The following is a 17042-nucleotide window of genomic DNA, read 5'->3' as shown; positions in this document are numbered from 1 at the left end:
TCTGTGTGTGTGTGTGTGTGTATGTTTCTCTCGAAGTGTCTTTCTTTGCCTTGGTCAAGGTTGAAAGTGGTCCTTTTTGCCTGCAGTTTGCTATATACTCCTTTACTGGTTGTGGGAGTTTTTTTTTTTTTTTCAGATTTCTTAGTTATCTGTGTAATCAATCATGGCATCTGTGAATGAAGACAGTTTTATTTCTTCCTTTCCAATCTGCATTTTTTTTTTTAAATTCTCTTATTGTACTGGGTAGGATTTCCAGTGCCATGTCGAATGTAGGACTGATGAGAGTGAATATCCTTGCCTTGCTCCAGATCTTAAGGAGAAAGCCTTCAGTGTTTTAGTATCAAGTGTGATGGTAGCTTTGTCTTTTTATAGATGTCCTTTAATAGGTTCAGGAAGTTTCTTTCTATTCCTTGTTTGGTCAGAGTTTTGGGTCATGAAAAGACTGAATTTTGTGAAATGTTTTTTCTACATCTATCAATATGATCATGGGATATTTCTTCTTTAGACTGTTAAAAACAGATTACATTGATTTATTTTGAAATGTTAAACTAGCCTTGCAATCGCAGAATAAATCTTAGTGTTAGTCATGTTGTATATTCTTTTATATATTGGAAGATTCAATTTGTAAACATTTTGTTGAAGGTTTTTATATCTATGTTTATGATGGATTATTTATCGAATTTCCATTTCTTATACTCTGTCTAGTTTTGGTATCAGAGTAATTCTCACTTTCTAAAATGAGTTGAGAAGTAGCCTCTTTTTTTCTAGTTATTGGAAGAGATTGTGTAGAATTAGTATTATTTCCTCCAAAGTGTTGGGTAGAATTCTCTATTAAAACCATTTGAGTCTGGAGTTTTCTGTTCGTTTTGTTTTAACTATAAACTCAATATCTTTAATAGGTAGAGGACTATTCTGTTTTCTTCTTGAGTAAATTTTGTTAGTTTGTGTCCTTCAGGGAATTGGTTCATTTCATCTAAAATGTGAAATTTATACCCATATTGCTTATTGTTTTCCCCTTATCCTTTAATGTGTCGGCGGGGTGGGGGGAGGTGGTGGAGGGTCTTCAGTGATACTGTCTCTTTCCTTCCTGTTACTGGCAATTCGTGCCCTCTCTCTTTTTTTATTTGTCAGTCTTAGTAGAGATTTATCAATTCTATTGATCTTTTCAAAGAATCAGGCTGTGGTTTCATTGATTTTCTCTTATTGCTTTTTAGTTTTCAGTTTTTTTGGTTTTTGTCCTTATAATTTTTCTTTTTCTTTTGAATTTTGTTTACTCTTTTTATTCTGGTCTGATAAGCTGGAAATTTATTGATTTGAAATCTTTATTCAAATGCTGCGGTTTTCCCTATAAGCATTGCTTTATCACAGTCTATAAATTTTTTGATGTCTTATCTTTTCATTCAGTTCAAATATTTTCTGTTTTCCCCTCTGAGACTTCAGATTTGATTCATGAATTATTTAGAAGTGTGTTGCTTAATTTCCAAATGTTTGGGAATTTTCCAGTTATCTTACTGTTATTGATTACTAGTTTAATTTTGTTATGGTCAGAGAACATAATTTGTATGATTTCAGTTCTTTTAACTTTGGTAGGGTGTGTTTTATAACCCAGGATGCCATGGTATCTTGGCGAATGTCCATGTGCTCTTTAAAAGAACGTGGAGCCTGCTGTTGTTGGAAGTAGGTTTCTATAAATGGCTATTAGGTCACTTTAGTTGAACGTATTGTAAATGTCATTTGTATCCTTGCTGATTCTGTTTGTTTTATTGATTCCTAAGAGATAAATGTTGAAATGTCCAAGTATAATTGTCAGTTTACCTGTTTTTCCTTTCGGTTTTACCAGTTTTTGCTTCACTTATCTTGAAACTCTCTTGTTATGTGCATATACATTTGTCATTATGTATTGCAACTCTTTATTCCTGGTAATTTTTCCTATTCTGAAGTCTAACTTCAGACATTAATGTCGTCACGCCACCTTTCTTTTGGTGGTGTTTGCACGATACATCCTTCTGTTTTCTTATACTTTTGAATTATCTATACTGTTGTATTTCAGTTGAGTTTTCTACAGACGGCATTTTGTTGGGTCTTATTTGTTATACAATCTGAGAATCTCTGATTTTTTAATTGATGGGTTTAGACCATTTAAATTTAGTATAATTATTGATATGTTATTGATATCGAGATGGAGTGACACGGTAGCTGTAACAATAGGGTCAAGCATAGCAACAATTGTGAAAACAATATGTACGCGTAAATTTTCAGAGTCTGTTTAGAGTTAATATTTTATCATTTGAAGTATAGAAGCCATGCAACAACCATATAGATCAAAAATATAGGGAAAATGGATTTTTTATGACATCTCTGTATACCACAAAAAGCAACCTTAAGTTTCCCCCATAGCCTTGTCTTTCTGTGCTTAATCGTTTTTGTATTATTACCCATCTTTTAATCGCTAGTATTATTGTGCATCGCTTTCAACCTATTGTGTACAACTAGGTGTAAAACAGCTTGATTTCCAAGCCCCGGTTCTTGGGACATTTTTCAAATTCAGTATGAGATTATTGATATTTTATAGATGAAAAAACCAAGGTATAAAACTGAGGTTGAGTAGCCCAAAGTCTGACAGCTAGTAAGTAGCAGATGTAGGATTTGTACTCTGACAGTCTAACCTCAGGGTCCACACATTTAACCACAATACTGCTTACTGCTTGTATTTTATTTCAGACACTGGTAATGCTTATGGCAGGTCTCTTACACCTTTAAATATATGGCTTCTAAGTTTACTCACTGGGGTATCTTTGAGTGTTTTAATTTAGTTATTGTAAAAATGTACTGTTCTCCCTCTTCTTAAGGCATCTTCAGTATTTCTTGAAATGGTTCTTTACATTTTTCCCAGCAATTTTTAGCTTTTGAGTTTTTGGAACTAGTTTTCGCATCAAAACAATGTGTAGAGTCCCATATAATTGCAGTTAAATTTTCTCAGTGTATTTGAAAAACTAATTAATAAAAAAAAAAGTACTACTGTGAATTGTATAACACTTATAAATGATTTCATATTTTCATAATCACAACTGCATACACACATACTTGAAATAATAGTAACATATGTGCAGGTCATATTAGATATTTATTTTTTAGATAATATTTGGTATTCATGTAGGTCTCCAAGCCCAAGAGTCTGCTACTTTCAGGCTGGGAACTAATGTTAGACTGTTAGTGAATAATAATAGTGCAAGCAAGATTTACGGTTTTCCTAGGACACTAGAGTTGAATAGGTTCAAATTTAGAAAAAACATTAAGATCAGAGAGCTCTAATTTTTATCAAACTCAAACCTTACCATTAAAATGGAAATATTCTTTACATTATTCACCTAAAATGTTCCTATAATAACTGTGAGATACTAATAGGCCTAATTTTGGAGTTTTTAATAGCTGCCTTTTTCTTCTTTAGCTCTGATTATGGTACAGCCCTTCTCAAATGGAAAAATAAGAACATTTTGCAAATATCTGTTTACAGACAAACAAAAACTTGGTACCTATGGAATAGATTATTTCCAGGCAGGGCTTCAACCTGATTCTTCCCAGTTCAGTCATAGGCAAGGAAGCGAAACTGGAACAGACCCAAATTTGTGAAATTTGGGAGAACTGGAACAATAACCGGAATGGAAAACATGAGTTGAAGGCCTGCTAGAAACCTAATCTCCCTCTTAGAAACCCAAGGCAGCGTATGCATTGCATAGTACCCTTATCTCTTGCCCGTGAGATTTTCAGCAAAGTCTAAAACAGTGGTGCCCCACTCAAATATGGCAGCTGACCGAGCCTCTTTGAATGTATGTTGCTCTCCACAGCCCTGACAACAATTTAATGTCACGTATCAGGCTCCTGAAAGGGCTGGCTTCGCCTCTTCAAGTCTGCCATTCTAGGGCTTCAACCCATAATTTTTCCCGTTCCAGTTATCATGCCAGATCACCCAAATTGTAAAAATTTGGATCTGTCTGATTTCGCTTCATCAGCCATTACTGCACCACTTTGAACCGGTTCAAAGCCCTGTTTCCAGAAGTATAGAGTTTAATGTCTAAAAAGCCTTTGAGTTTGACCACTTTTTATTTCCTTCATTATTCTCTAGTAATCCTTCTCTTGTTCCTAAAGAGCTAATGATACTCTGAGGTCATTCAAAAAGATTCCTTAAAACCAGTAATAAAACAGTTGTGAACAGAGCTCCTCTAACATATATATATATAAACTTTGGCAACTATCTTTTTTTTTTTTTCCCCCTGGAAGTAGGAGAGTTTTAAAGATTTGAGAAAATCAGTAATAACGTTTGAACCTGATCCATCTGATAGTTACAGTTGTTTTATAAATGTAGCAATAGATAATATACTTCAGTGATAACTTAATCTTCATATTAGAGAATTAAGGTGCTTAAAGAAGAAAGAATACTAATCATTATGAGGTAAATTGTTTTTTTAATTTAAATCAAAATTTATGTTGCTTTTTATGTTCTACAAAAATCAGCACATCATTATACTACCTGTAGGCAAATAACTAGGGGTGATCTATTTTGTGAACGGTTACTACTTTTCTGAATCATATTAATTATACATCCTGTTAAGTTTTGTTGTTGTTAGGTGCCGTCAAGTCGGTTCCAACTCATAGCGACCCTATACACAGCAGAACGAAACACTGCCCGGTCCTGAGCCATCCTTACGATTGTTGTTATGCTTGAACTCATTGTTGCAGCCACTCTGTTGATCCACCTCATTGAGGGTCTTCCTCTTTTCTGCTGACACTGTACTCTGCCAAGCATGATGTCCTTCTTCACAGACTGATCCCTCCTGACAGCGCGTCTAACATATGTGAGATGCAGTCTCGCCATCCTTGCCTCTAGGGAGCATTCTGGCTGTACTTCTTATAAGACAGATTTGTTCATTCTTTTGGCACTCCATGGTATATTCAATATTCTTTGCCAGCACCACAATTCAAAGGCGTCAGTTCTTCAGTCTTCCTTATTCATTGTCCAGCTTTCACATGCACATGATGTGATTGAAAATACCATGGCTTGGGTCAGGCGCACCTTAGTCTTCAAGATGACATCTTTGCCCTTCAACACTTTAAAGAGTCCTTTGCAGCAGATTTACCCGATGCAATGTGTCCTTTGATTTCTCGACTGCTGCTTCCATGGCTGTTGACCGTGGATCCAAGTAAAATGAAATCCTTGACAACTTCAGTCTTTTCTGTTTATCATGATGTTGCTCATTGGTCCAGTTGTGAGGATTTTTGTTTTCTTTATGTTGAGGTGCAGTCCATACTGAAGGCTTTGGTCTTTGATCTTCATTAGTAAGTGCTTCAAGTCCTCTTCACTTCAGCAAGCAAGGTTGTGTCATCTGCATAACGCAGGTTGTTAATCAGTCTTCCTCCAATCCTGATGCCCCATCCTTCTTCATATAGCCCAGCTGCTTGGATTATTTGCTCAGCATACAGATTGAATAGGTATGGTGAAAGAATACAACCCTGACGCACACCTTTCCTGACTTTAACCCAATCAGTATCCCCTTTTTCTGTCCAAACAACTGCCTCTTGATCTATGTAAAGGTTCTTCATGAGCACAATTAAGTGTTCTGGAATTCCCATTCTTCACAATGTTATCCATAATTTGTTAGATCCACAAAGTCGAATGCCTTTTCATAGTCAATAAAACACAGGTAAACATCCTTGTGGTATTCTCTGCTTTCAGCCAGCATCCATCTGGCATCAGCAATGATATCCCTGGTTCCATGTCCTCTTCTGAAACCAGCCTGAATTTCTGGCAGTTACCTGTCGATATACTGCTGCAGCCGTTTTTGAATGATCTTCAGCAAAATTTTGCTTGTGTGTGATATTAATGATATTGTTCTATAATATCCACACTCGATTGGATTACCTTTCTTGGGAATAGGCATAAATATGGATCTCTTCCAGTCAGTTGGCCAGGAAGCTTTCTTCCATATTTCTTGGCATAGACGAGTGAGCACCTCCAGTGCTGCTTCTGTGTGTTGAAATGTCTCAATGATATCCCATCAATTCCTGGAGCCTTGTTTTTCACTAGTGCCTTCAGAGTAGCTTGGACTTCTTCCTTCAGTACCATCGGTTCCTGATCATATGCCACCTCTTGAAATGGTTGAACATCGACTAATTCTTTTTGGTATAATGACTCTGTGTATTCCTTCAATCTTCTTTTGATGCTTCCTGCATCATTTAATATTTTCCCCATAGAATCCTTCACTATTGCAACTTGAGGCTTGAATTTTTTCTTCAGTTCTTTCAGCTTGAGAAACGCCGAGCGTGTTCTTCCCTTTTGGTTTTCCATCTCCAGCTCTTTGCATGTGTCATTATAATACTTTGTCTTCTCGAGCCGCCTTTTGAAATCTTCTGTTCAGTTCTTTTACTTCATCAATTCTTCCTTTTGCTTTAGCTACTCTGCATTTGAGAGCAAGTTTCAGGGTCTCCTCTGACATCCGTCTTGGCCTTTTCTTCCTTTCCTCTTGCTTTCTTTATGTATGCTGTCCTTCCACAACTCGTCTGGTCTACAGTCACTAGTGTTCAATGCGTCAAATCTATTCTTCAGATGGTCTCTAAATTCAGGTGGGATATACTCTAGGTCATATTTTGGCTCTTGTAGACTTGCTCTGATTTTCTTCAGTTTCAGCTTGAACTTGTGTATGAGCAATTGATGGTCTATTCCACAGTCAGCCCCTGGCCTTGTTCTGACTGATGATATTGAGCCTTTGTATCGTCTCTTTCCACAGATATAGTCAATTTGATTTCTGTGTGTTCCATCTGGAGAGGTCCATGTGTATAGTTGCCATTTATGTTGGTGAAAGAAGGTATTTTGCAATGAAGAAGTCATTGATCTTGCAAAATTCTATGTTTCAAACTCCAGCGTTGTTTTTGTCACCAAGGCCATATTTTCCAACTACTGATCCTTCTTTTTTGTTTCCTTTTGCATTCCAATCACCAGTAATTATCAAGGCATCTTGATTGCATGTTTGATCAATTTCAGACTGCAGCAGCTGATTAAAATCTTCTATTCATCTTTGGCCCTAGTGGTTGGTGTGTAAATTTGGGTAATAGTCATATTAACTGGTCTTCCTTGTAGGCGTATGGATATTATCATATCACTGACAGTGTTGTACTTCAGGATAGATCTTGAAAGGTTCTTTTTGACGATGAATGCAACACCATTCCTCTTCAAGTTGTCATCCCAGCATAGTAGGCTATATGATTGTCCGATTCAAAAAGGCTAATACCAGTCCGTCTTAGTTCACTAATGCCTAGGATATCAATGTTTCTATGTACCATTTCATTTTTGACGATTTCCAATTTTCCTAGGTTCATACTTCATACATTCCAGGTTCCGATTATTAATGGATGTTTTCAGCTGTTTCTTCTCATTTTGAGTTGCGCCACATCAGCAAATGAAGGTCCTGAAAGCTTGACTCCATCCACATCATTAAGTTCGACTCTAGTTTGAGGAGGCAGCTTTTCCCCAGTCATCTTTTGAGTGCCTTCCAACCTGGGGGGCTCATCTTCCAGCACTATATCAGACAATGTCCCACTGCTATTCATAAGGTTTTCACTGGCTAATGCTTTTCAGAAGTAGACTGCCGGGTCCTTCTTCCTAGTCTGTCTATTCTGGAAGCTCAGCTGAAACCTGTCCTCCATGGGTGACCCTGCTGGTATTTGAATACCGGTGGCATAGCTTCCAGCATCACAGCAACACACAAACCCCCAGTTGTCTGTCAGTTTGTCGTACTGTGAGGGCTTGTGTGTTGCTGTGATGCTGGAAGCTATGCCACCGGTATTCAGATAGTTAAGTTTTATAAGCTTATTATTTAATATGAACTTTTACCTATTTTCATATTAAGAGCCCTTGATTTTCAGCCACAGCAGAGGAATAAATTGCCAGGATAGAACAAATAACTTAAAACACTGTGCCCACAGAGAGATCGATATCCAATGAAGAGATAGGGCCAGAGTTGGAGAACTCACATTTTTCTTTCTTTTCAGGATGCATAAAGCGTAAAACAAGATAATTTGTACTGTTCATTGCCATCTAGATGTGTTAGGTTTGTATGTCAAGATAATAGCCCCACTGTGTTAGGCCTATGTTGATTACTCTCCAGAACACTGGTAAATCACAGGTGGATTGTTCAGGTGCTCGGAGAGCCCACAGGAATAGGGAAGTATCAACTGACAGGTCATTGCTGGATCAGGAATTTACCATTGTCTATGGCATCTTGAAGGCTAACATTTTGGTAACTTTCAGGAAAAATACTGTACTGTATTTCCTTTTTTTTTCTCTTTAGTCTATTATACAAAGCAAACATCCCAGTTTACAGAACATCCAGCATTTAGTTGAGAAGATGATGGGTAGGAAGTTAAGCTGTTAATACAGGAGGATGACTTAAGTTTGTCTTTCCTGAACCACTCTTGTATTATTAGTTTTTAAATGGAATCTGCTTTCAGTTTCAGTGATTGGGAGTGTTAGATGTACATGGTTTAATGGATTTTCTACTTCAAATTCTGGTTTCCCCATTTTACTTGCAATCTGACATCAGAATAGAAAATAATGCAAATGGCCTTTTAAATGATTGATATAGGGTAATGAGTTAGGCTTCTTTATTGAGTCAGAGCTCCATACCTGTTCTGTGTCATAACAACTTCCTTAGAGGATGAGTTAAAAAAAAAAAAAAGCCATACTTTCTTGCAATGCTGGAGGTATTATACATCTCTAAATTGAAAAATACTGAATTAAATTTGGTTATTTAAATCTGTTGTTAACCTTTTGGGTATTTGCTGTTGTTTAAAGTGGATTGCTGATTATCAGATTGCTGTATATATTTTTCCTTATTTTCTAAACCTTAATAAGATATTAATCCTGATACTCATGATAATAAGAATAATCCTAACATGTGTAACATTCTTCCTCAAATATGAAGATTAAAAGTAACAGGTGTGAATTTTTTTTTTTTTTTTAAGTTTACCAAAGTAAACACACATAAAATGGAAACGATTTTTCTTGTTTGATGGCCCGTGGATGTTTGAGCCTACATTTAATATATTAACATTGTCTTGAATCTACTAGAAAATACTCATGTCATTTAGACAGCATTAATTATAGCATCCAGATTGCATCAACTAATAGTTTTGTGATACTCTGTCCTGGTCAAGTCACATCTAGAATAAAATATACAATTTTGGGATTATGGTTTGCAAATAGTTTTGGACGTAAGAAATAAGAATTAGTACATGTTTTTACCCTGAAGAGTAGAAGAATACAGTTATTACTTTCATGTACAAAAGTCCATCCTGTAGGAGGCATAGGATTTAAAAAGAGAGACATTCCAGCAAAACAAAAGGAATAACTTTCTAATGAATTAGAATTGCTCAATAGTGGATTTACTTGTTCAGGTTACTCCAGGTGTTTTTAGAATCGGCTGATGTTAAATGTCTGTATATTGATTAGTAAGCTGGGAAAGGTAAAGCTGAATTAGCAGACATAAAATGATGCTTTCAGGGATGAGCCTCACATGATTCAGTCCCTTAGCATATATATGGATATTGTAGAATTTGAATTTTATATTAAGAATAATCATTGAAAATTATCTTTAGCCCTATGAACTTTACATACATTTTTGCTTTCCTATATTTTTTCAAAATAATTCATTGTATTTTTCAAAAAAATAAAAACATCCGATCGTACTTGGCGCTGGTCACATATAATCCAGTCTGAAATTGGAGGGAGGAACAAGAAGGAATAATACAGGTCCTTCGTTTAAACACGCGAACTCTACTTATCCCATCGTGTGTACGTTGGACACGTTTTTCTTTCTCTTAAGAGCTAAATAGCACGATCTAATAATTTGCTACTTTCTTTGTAGTAAAAATGACCCCTTTCTAAAGAGACGGGGAAATTTATTTGAAGATAATTCTTTGGCAGAATTGACCTTAGGACTTTAAACTGACTGTTGGAATGACTATATTCTTTGACCTATCGCGTCATCCAAAACTTCTTAACATTCTCCTCCTTTTTTTAATGTTTTGTTGCTATGATCGGGGGAGCTGAAAGTAAATATAGGTTATGTTTGTGCACAATTCAGCAAAGGGTTCGGCTAGTTAGCATTAAGTATCTATATGCTTGTATAGTTCTTAATTGCTTTTAAATATTATCATTGAGTAGCACCCAGAATTATACTTATCATATAGTTACTCACTTGTGAAATGAAAGGGCAAAAGAATGAATGTATGTGTCTTAATCATCTGGTGCTGCTATAACAGCAATACCACAAGTGGATGGCTTTAACAAAGAGAAATTTATTTTCTCATAGTAGTAGTCTAAAAGTTTAAATTCAGGGTGTCAGCTCCAGGGGAGACTTTGCCTCTCTGTCAGCTCTGGAGAAAGGTCCTTGTGAGGCATCAGTCTTCTCTTGGTCTGAGAGCATCTCAGTGTAAGAATCTAGGGTCCGAAGGACACAGTCTGTTCCCAGCACTGCTTTCTTGGTGGTATGAGGTCCCCCACTCTCTGCTTGCTTCTCTTTCATCTCTTGTAAGATAAAAAGTGGTACAGGCCACACCCCAGGGAAATTTTTTACATTGGATCAGGGATGTGACCTGCTAAGGGTATTAAACTACCACCCTAATCCTCTTTAACATAAAATTACGATCACAAAATGGAGGACAACCACACAATACTGGAAATCATGGCCTAACCAAGTCAACACATATGTTTGGGGAACACAATTCAATCCATGACAGTATGCATTTTATGTTTGCATCGTTGGTGGTTACCACAGTGTTATATATAGATGTAAGGTCTTTTACATGCTTGAAGGGCAGCAAGCACATTTTATCCATGGTCTGGTCTACCATGATTCCTGGCACTCTTAAGTCCTGGTGAACATTTACAATGTAAATAAATATATTCAATATAATTAACATTAGATAAACATTTGCATTTGAATAAAACAGATATATTATGCATTTTATATGAGCCAGAATCGACTCGATGGCAATAGGTTTGCTTGTTATGTATTGTATATATGAGTAATTTTATTTCATCTTCACATTATGATTTTGGAAATCTGTACATAATTTTGATTTTCTATCAGTCTAAAACAATTTGAGCTATATTAACATTGGTAACCTGCCATAGCTTCACTCTGTTCTTTTGACCGTTAATTTAAGAGAACGGTGGACGTTTAGATGCCCTCTTAGTGCTAATCTCCCAATAGCTGAAAAACCAAGAACAGTTATGAAAGGCAGTCCTGTCCATAATGTGGGGTGGCAGAGCTGCTTTTTTTTTTTCCCTTAAAAACGATCTACAGTATAAATGGGTCTTAAATTATTTGAAACTGGATTTGAATTCTAGTTTGGCCTTTACTGTGTGACATGAGGCACTGTTTGCTCATCTGTAAAGTAGGAATATTACCTCCTCTACAGGAGGATTATATGTGGTAACTCCTGTGAACCACTTAACTCAGAGCCTGTTACAAAGTGAGCACTTGAGATATAATGGGTATTAGTATTTTATCCTGGGTGGGGAGATTAAAGTATATTGAATATTCAGCACTAATGACTTTAGCACTTGAACATTTTAAGTTGCTGTACCTTCAGTTATTTCATTTTCTTCATTCAGTTCTCCTGTTTAAAAATTTCCTCCTGTTGTATATATCAGCAATATGGTAACAGTCATCACTATTAAATAAACTGTAGATTGTCTCTTAAATATCCCTCAATATGATGGTTAATACGTATCATATCTATTCCTCTTTTTCTATACCCTTAAACCTTTGCCCAGATCTCAAAGAATCTGCAGTGGTTGGTTGTGTGTGTGTGTGTGTGTGTGTACACTTTTGTCCATTGTCAGGAACCCAGCTTCGTATGGGCTTTTCCAGTATTTTGGCAAAAACTTGAGTATTTGTTCTGATTACTTAAACTTGTAGACTAACCTTTTTGTGTTTTTACACTGGCCTGGATTGATATGAGCCTGTTTGGAAAGAGGTAGGCTGGAAAGTATTGAGGTAGACACAGAAGACTGAAGATTGAAGCACCCTGTAGTCACATAATACATTATCTTCTCTGAGGTTGTTGTTTAGCCTATCAATATCTGGTTCATTGTGTTCTCTCTCTCTCCCTCTCCTTCTTACTCTCCCTCTCCATCTCACCCCATCCCCATATGACTTGCTTGATATGGACAAATATTTGCCAGTATAATCTATATATACTGATTAAACTAATCTGTATCTTTCTGTCTGTCCTAATCATGATTCTTTGGTCTGCATAGCACTTCTGATAGAATTGTATGAAAGTCAGGAGCTCAGAATAAACACAATGAAGGGTAAAGCTTTTCAGTTTCTTCTGTGAGCAGTTCCATTTCTAAAATATGTTATCAACATCCTATCATTAAACCATGAAACAAAAATCATGTCATACCTTGAAATCAATATATGACTTGCTTGGAATAAAATTAAGATTTTAAAGAAGGCATTGTTTGAGTATTAAAGAAAAAAAATTTTTTTTTCTTTAATTGTTTAAGTATTAGGAAGGGAAAATAAGGAGATAGTATTTTTTTTTATTAATAAATTGTACATTGTATGCAAATTAAGCCAGTCTCCCAGTCTGTAGAAATTTAAAGATAGAATCCTGTGCTTTGCATTTCTCAGAGAGTGAAAGATAGGATTTAAAACAGGATCTTAAAATTTCATAAGTGGAGGGGGGAAAAGAAAAAAAGTGAACCTAAAGGCTTGCTTTGTCCAGGGATAGACATGGATTTTTCTTTTTCTTCCTTAAACCTGAAAGATGTTTAGAAAGCTAAATCTATTTTTTTTGTTTGTTTTCCTTTTGGGTAGCTGAGAAAGTCAGGACTCATCAGAACAGACTACTAGACCTTTACTGGGGATTAAGTTTTACTCAGCCTTTTATCTCTTAATCTTGTCTTTCTGTCTAATACTAGGAAGCACTCCCGCAAATGCTGAATGAGTGAATAAATCTGTATGAAAATTTACCTGGGGAAAAAGCATGCCAGAGAATTTTGGTACCTGGTACTAGGTGGTGTGATATAATAAATGTTACTGTTCAGAGAACGTAGAGATTATGGAAAGGTCAGAATAGTTAGGAAAGGATAAACACATATTACTTTGTATATAGTTATAATTTTTTGAGCATTTTCTACATGCCAGGCTTAGTAGTTTGTACACAGTATCTCAGTTCATCTGCACAATAAAGCAGTAAAAGTATATATTTTTCATATTACATGGTAGATGAGAAAATAGGCACAGAGAAGTAAAGTTAACTTGCCTAAAATCTTGCAGCTAGGAAATGACTTTACAAAGAATGTTACTTTTGTTCATTTTGATATTCTTCCCAGAGCTCAATAATTTCTGAATCCTAACTGGTTAACAGAGTTGCTACTGACCTTAGGGAGCTCCCGGCAGTTAGAATTTGAAGGCACTAGAAGAGTCTACTGATGGCTTTTGAGCAGTCAGTCAAATTCCATGCAACAAAAGTAAAGTTGTAGTATATTCCTTTACACTGACCTAAAAAATGGAGCGTATAGCCCTGCGGTAAGCGGTATGCATCATCTGAACCTACCTTACCTCTGGCAGACAGTTCCCAATATTGTCAAAGAAGCATCTGTTGATCGTTAAAAGGCTTTAATTTGCTTGAGAGGGAAAAAATATATATTTGCAGCTTTACAGATTTTTTTCGTGAATGGAAATGTTCAGTAACTTCTTTCATTTAGGCATCCTGTGGTATCTTATTAACAATTACATTTATGAGTTGAACTATAAATCACTGTATAATGGACACTTTATTGAGACATTCTTGGCATCACTTTTTAGCATACTAGTAAATATCATCAGGGAACCAATTTCGTATGGCAGCTCTTGAGTTTTTATAGATATATTAATTAATTAACCACTATTTTTTTTATAGCTTTATATGTTATGGTTAAGAGCAATATCTGCGTGCCTCTGTTTTTCACCTATAAAATGGAGATAGCAACAGACCTACCTCACAGAGTTGTTGTGAGGATGAGATGAGTGATAAACGTGAAGTCATTTAAAATAATACTTAAATATATTGTCTGTTACTGTTTTTTAAGTTTGTCTCTGTTTATATTTGATTTAGCCAAGAGGCCATGGAAAATTTCCCGTTAATGTTTATTGTGATGTTTCAACATTATTAAATATGGCTGATTTATATGTAATAGATCATTTATATGCAGAGCCTTGGTGGCACAGTGGCTAAGAGCTTAGCTGCTAATCAAAAGGTCAGCAGTTTGAATCCACCAGCCACTCCTTAGAAACCCTGGGGCAGTTCTACTCTGTCCTATAGGGTCGCCATGAGCTGGAATCAGGTAGGTAGGGTAGGCATCTATATGCGTGTAGTATACCATTATATCATTGATATATCCATCTAGTAAACCTTAATATTTAAGAGTGGACAGAAGAAGAGGGGTCCATAAAGAGTGCTGTGAAGGTATTACCAGTAAAGAGAAAAAACCAAGAGAATACAAAAGGAGTATTTCAAGAAGACGGGGGAAAAATAAAATGTGAATAATTTTCATTAGACTCAGCGACAAGATCATCAATTCCTTTACAAATGAGCTAGGTTAATGAGTGAATAAGAGGTGAAGAAGTAGAGGCAATTAGTGTGGATAACTCTTCTAGTCGTCCAGTTATGGAGAGGACAGGAGAAAGGGTGATACTGTACAGGTATCATGGTCAAAGGATGGTTTTTTGTTGTTTGTTTTATTTTAATGTAAAAGAGACTTTGAACATGTTCAGAAGGTAGAAGAGATTATGCATATGGAAAAGTTTGAAGATCAGAAGAAATACATCATGTTAGAGTTTGTAAGTTTGTTGATTTTGATTAGGCAGTGATTCTTAAACTTCAGGAGCCCTGGTTGCACAGTGGTTAAGAGCTATGGCTGCTAACCAAAAGGTCAGCAGTTCAGATCCACCAGCCATTCCTTGGAAACCCTGTGAAGCAGTACTACTCTGCCCTATAGGGTCACTATGAGTCGGAATTGACTCATTGGCAACGCGCTTAGTTTTTTTGGTCTCAAACTTCAATGTGCATACAAATTACTTGTACATCTGGGATAGAGTCTGAGATTTTACAATTGTAATTTTAAAAACATTACAAAAAAATGCAGTTGCTATCTGATCAGCTCTGACTCATGACAACCACATATGTGTCAGAATGGAACTGTGGTCCATAGAGGGTTTTTTAATAATAAATTTTTGTTTTAATGTTTTATTGAGTTTTTGGTTAAAGTTTACACAGTAAATTAGATTCCCATTTAACAGTTTCTTTTTTTACTTTTACCCATATTGTTCGGTGACATTGGCTACATTTTCCATGTTAGATCAACATTCTCATTATTTCCATATGGGTTGTTCCATTTCCGTTATTCTTGCTTTCCTGCCCCCTCCCCTGACCTTCTCATCTTTCAGTTAAATGTTGACCATTTGGTCTCAAATACATGATTGTTTTTTGTTTTGTTTTTTTATAAAAGGAGCACAGTACTCACAGGTGATATTGTTTATTTTATGAGCCAATCTGTTATTTAGCTGTAAGTGGACCTCTGGGAGTGATTTCAGTTCAATGGGTATCTCAAGGTGACAGTCTTGTGGGTTCACCAGGTCTCTGCTGGTCCAGAAAGCCTGGCCTTTTTTTTAAGATTTTGAGTTTTGTTCTACAATTTTTTCAATTCTATACAGTACCATCCGTTGTGGCCCCAGTCAGAATGGCACCATCTATCTAGTTCTTCTGGTCTTTGGATAGGTGAAGCCATAGTTTGTATAGGCAATTAGTCCTGTAGACTGGTTTCCAATAGCTGATTTTTCAAAAGTAGATTGCCTCCCACGCCTTTCTTCTGAGACACCTCTGGGTGGACCTCAACTTCCAATTTTTTGGTTAGCAGCTGTTAACCATTTGCGCCACCCAGGGACTCTGCAATTCTAATAGATCCTGGGAAATGCTGATGGTCTGAGCATTCTGCATTTTGACAAGATCCTCCCAAATAATTCATATGCACATTTAAATTTGAGAAGCACCTAGCTAGAGGATGAGTGAAGCCTATAGTGGAATCTAAAGAAAAGGATAGATGGGTTAAAATTAGGAGTCTGAGCAACTAATAGTCTCTATGAATGAAGACCACTTGTATTCATGTGAATAGTCTCTGAACTCAGTAAATGACTATTATGTCTTCTGTGACAGTGTTACTTATTCCATTTTACTGGAGGCAAAGTATCTTCAGTGACTGTTTTATGAATAAAATGCTTTTGTTATAGACGCATGTTAACGTCCACATGCAGGCACCAGACCAGTTACAAATTACGAAGAAGAATCTTGAACAATGGGATGTTATAAAAATCATAACTCCAATTTGTATAAAATTTTTAATGGTCATTATCTCATTTAACCATTATAACTCTGAGATGGTAGAATGAGATAGTTTATGCTAATTTTACATGTCAAAATGGAGCTACCAGATCCATAAAATCCTACCATGTCATTTTTGTAAATTAAAAATCATTTAAAATTTGAAGTTATAAATGCCTCTCTTTTATCAAATAAATGTTTCCAATAACTTGATTTCATTTTAACTCAAGAGTCCGTTTGTAAATAGACTCGCTTCGTGTTTGGACCTGCACATAAATCCACATTTTATTCAGTCACACAGATATTGTTCATGAGTAAGCTGTGAAGAATCAGCCTTTCATTTTCCTTAGAAATGTCCAATATAAACTTTAAAAAATAAACCTGCTGCGTACGGTACGTATGAGTACTTATATGTACATGTAAATTTGTTTATAGAGAAAGCCTGATGACATGTATGCATCTGTAGATATGATTGCATGTATGCACTTTCCTGTATTCTAGATTTTCTGCTGTAAGCATACATTTCTATTGAAGTAATTATTTTAAAAAAGTAATTATACAAAGGCTTTCTGCCATCATGCATTAAAGTAAATCTTAATTTTTGCTATTCCCAG

General features: G+C 35.9%; 1 protein-coding gene across 7 annotated transcripts in view; it reads left to right on the top strand.

Moving 5' to 3' along the window:
• Nucleotides 1-17042, top strand: part of AFG2A (AFG2 AAA ATPase homolog A) — a 352856-nt gene that overhangs the window by 148890 nt on the left and 186924 nt on the right. Inside the window, exon 15 of one of the 7 annotated variants that reach the window (XM_064285365.1) lies at nucleotides 1-17036. This exon is cut by the window's left edge and continues 16435 nt beyond it. The exons of the other annotated variants lie outside the window; for them this stretch is intronic. The gene's annotated coding sequence lies outside the window, so the exon portion shown is untranslated. Of the gene's footprint in view, nucleotides 17037-17042 lie in introns of those variants that run through there. 7 annotated transcript variants of the gene reach the window in all.

Source organism: Loxodonta africana, chromosome 5, assembly GCF_030014295.1.
Source record: "Loxodonta africana isolate mLoxAfr1 chromosome 5, mLoxAfr1.hap2, whole genome shotgun sequence".
Lineage (NCBI taxonomy): Eukaryota > Metazoa > Chordata > Mammalia > Proboscidea > Elephantidae > Loxodonta > Loxodonta africana.
Note: the sequence above shows the minus strand (reverse complement) of the source record. Positions and strands in the feature narration are given on the sequence as shown.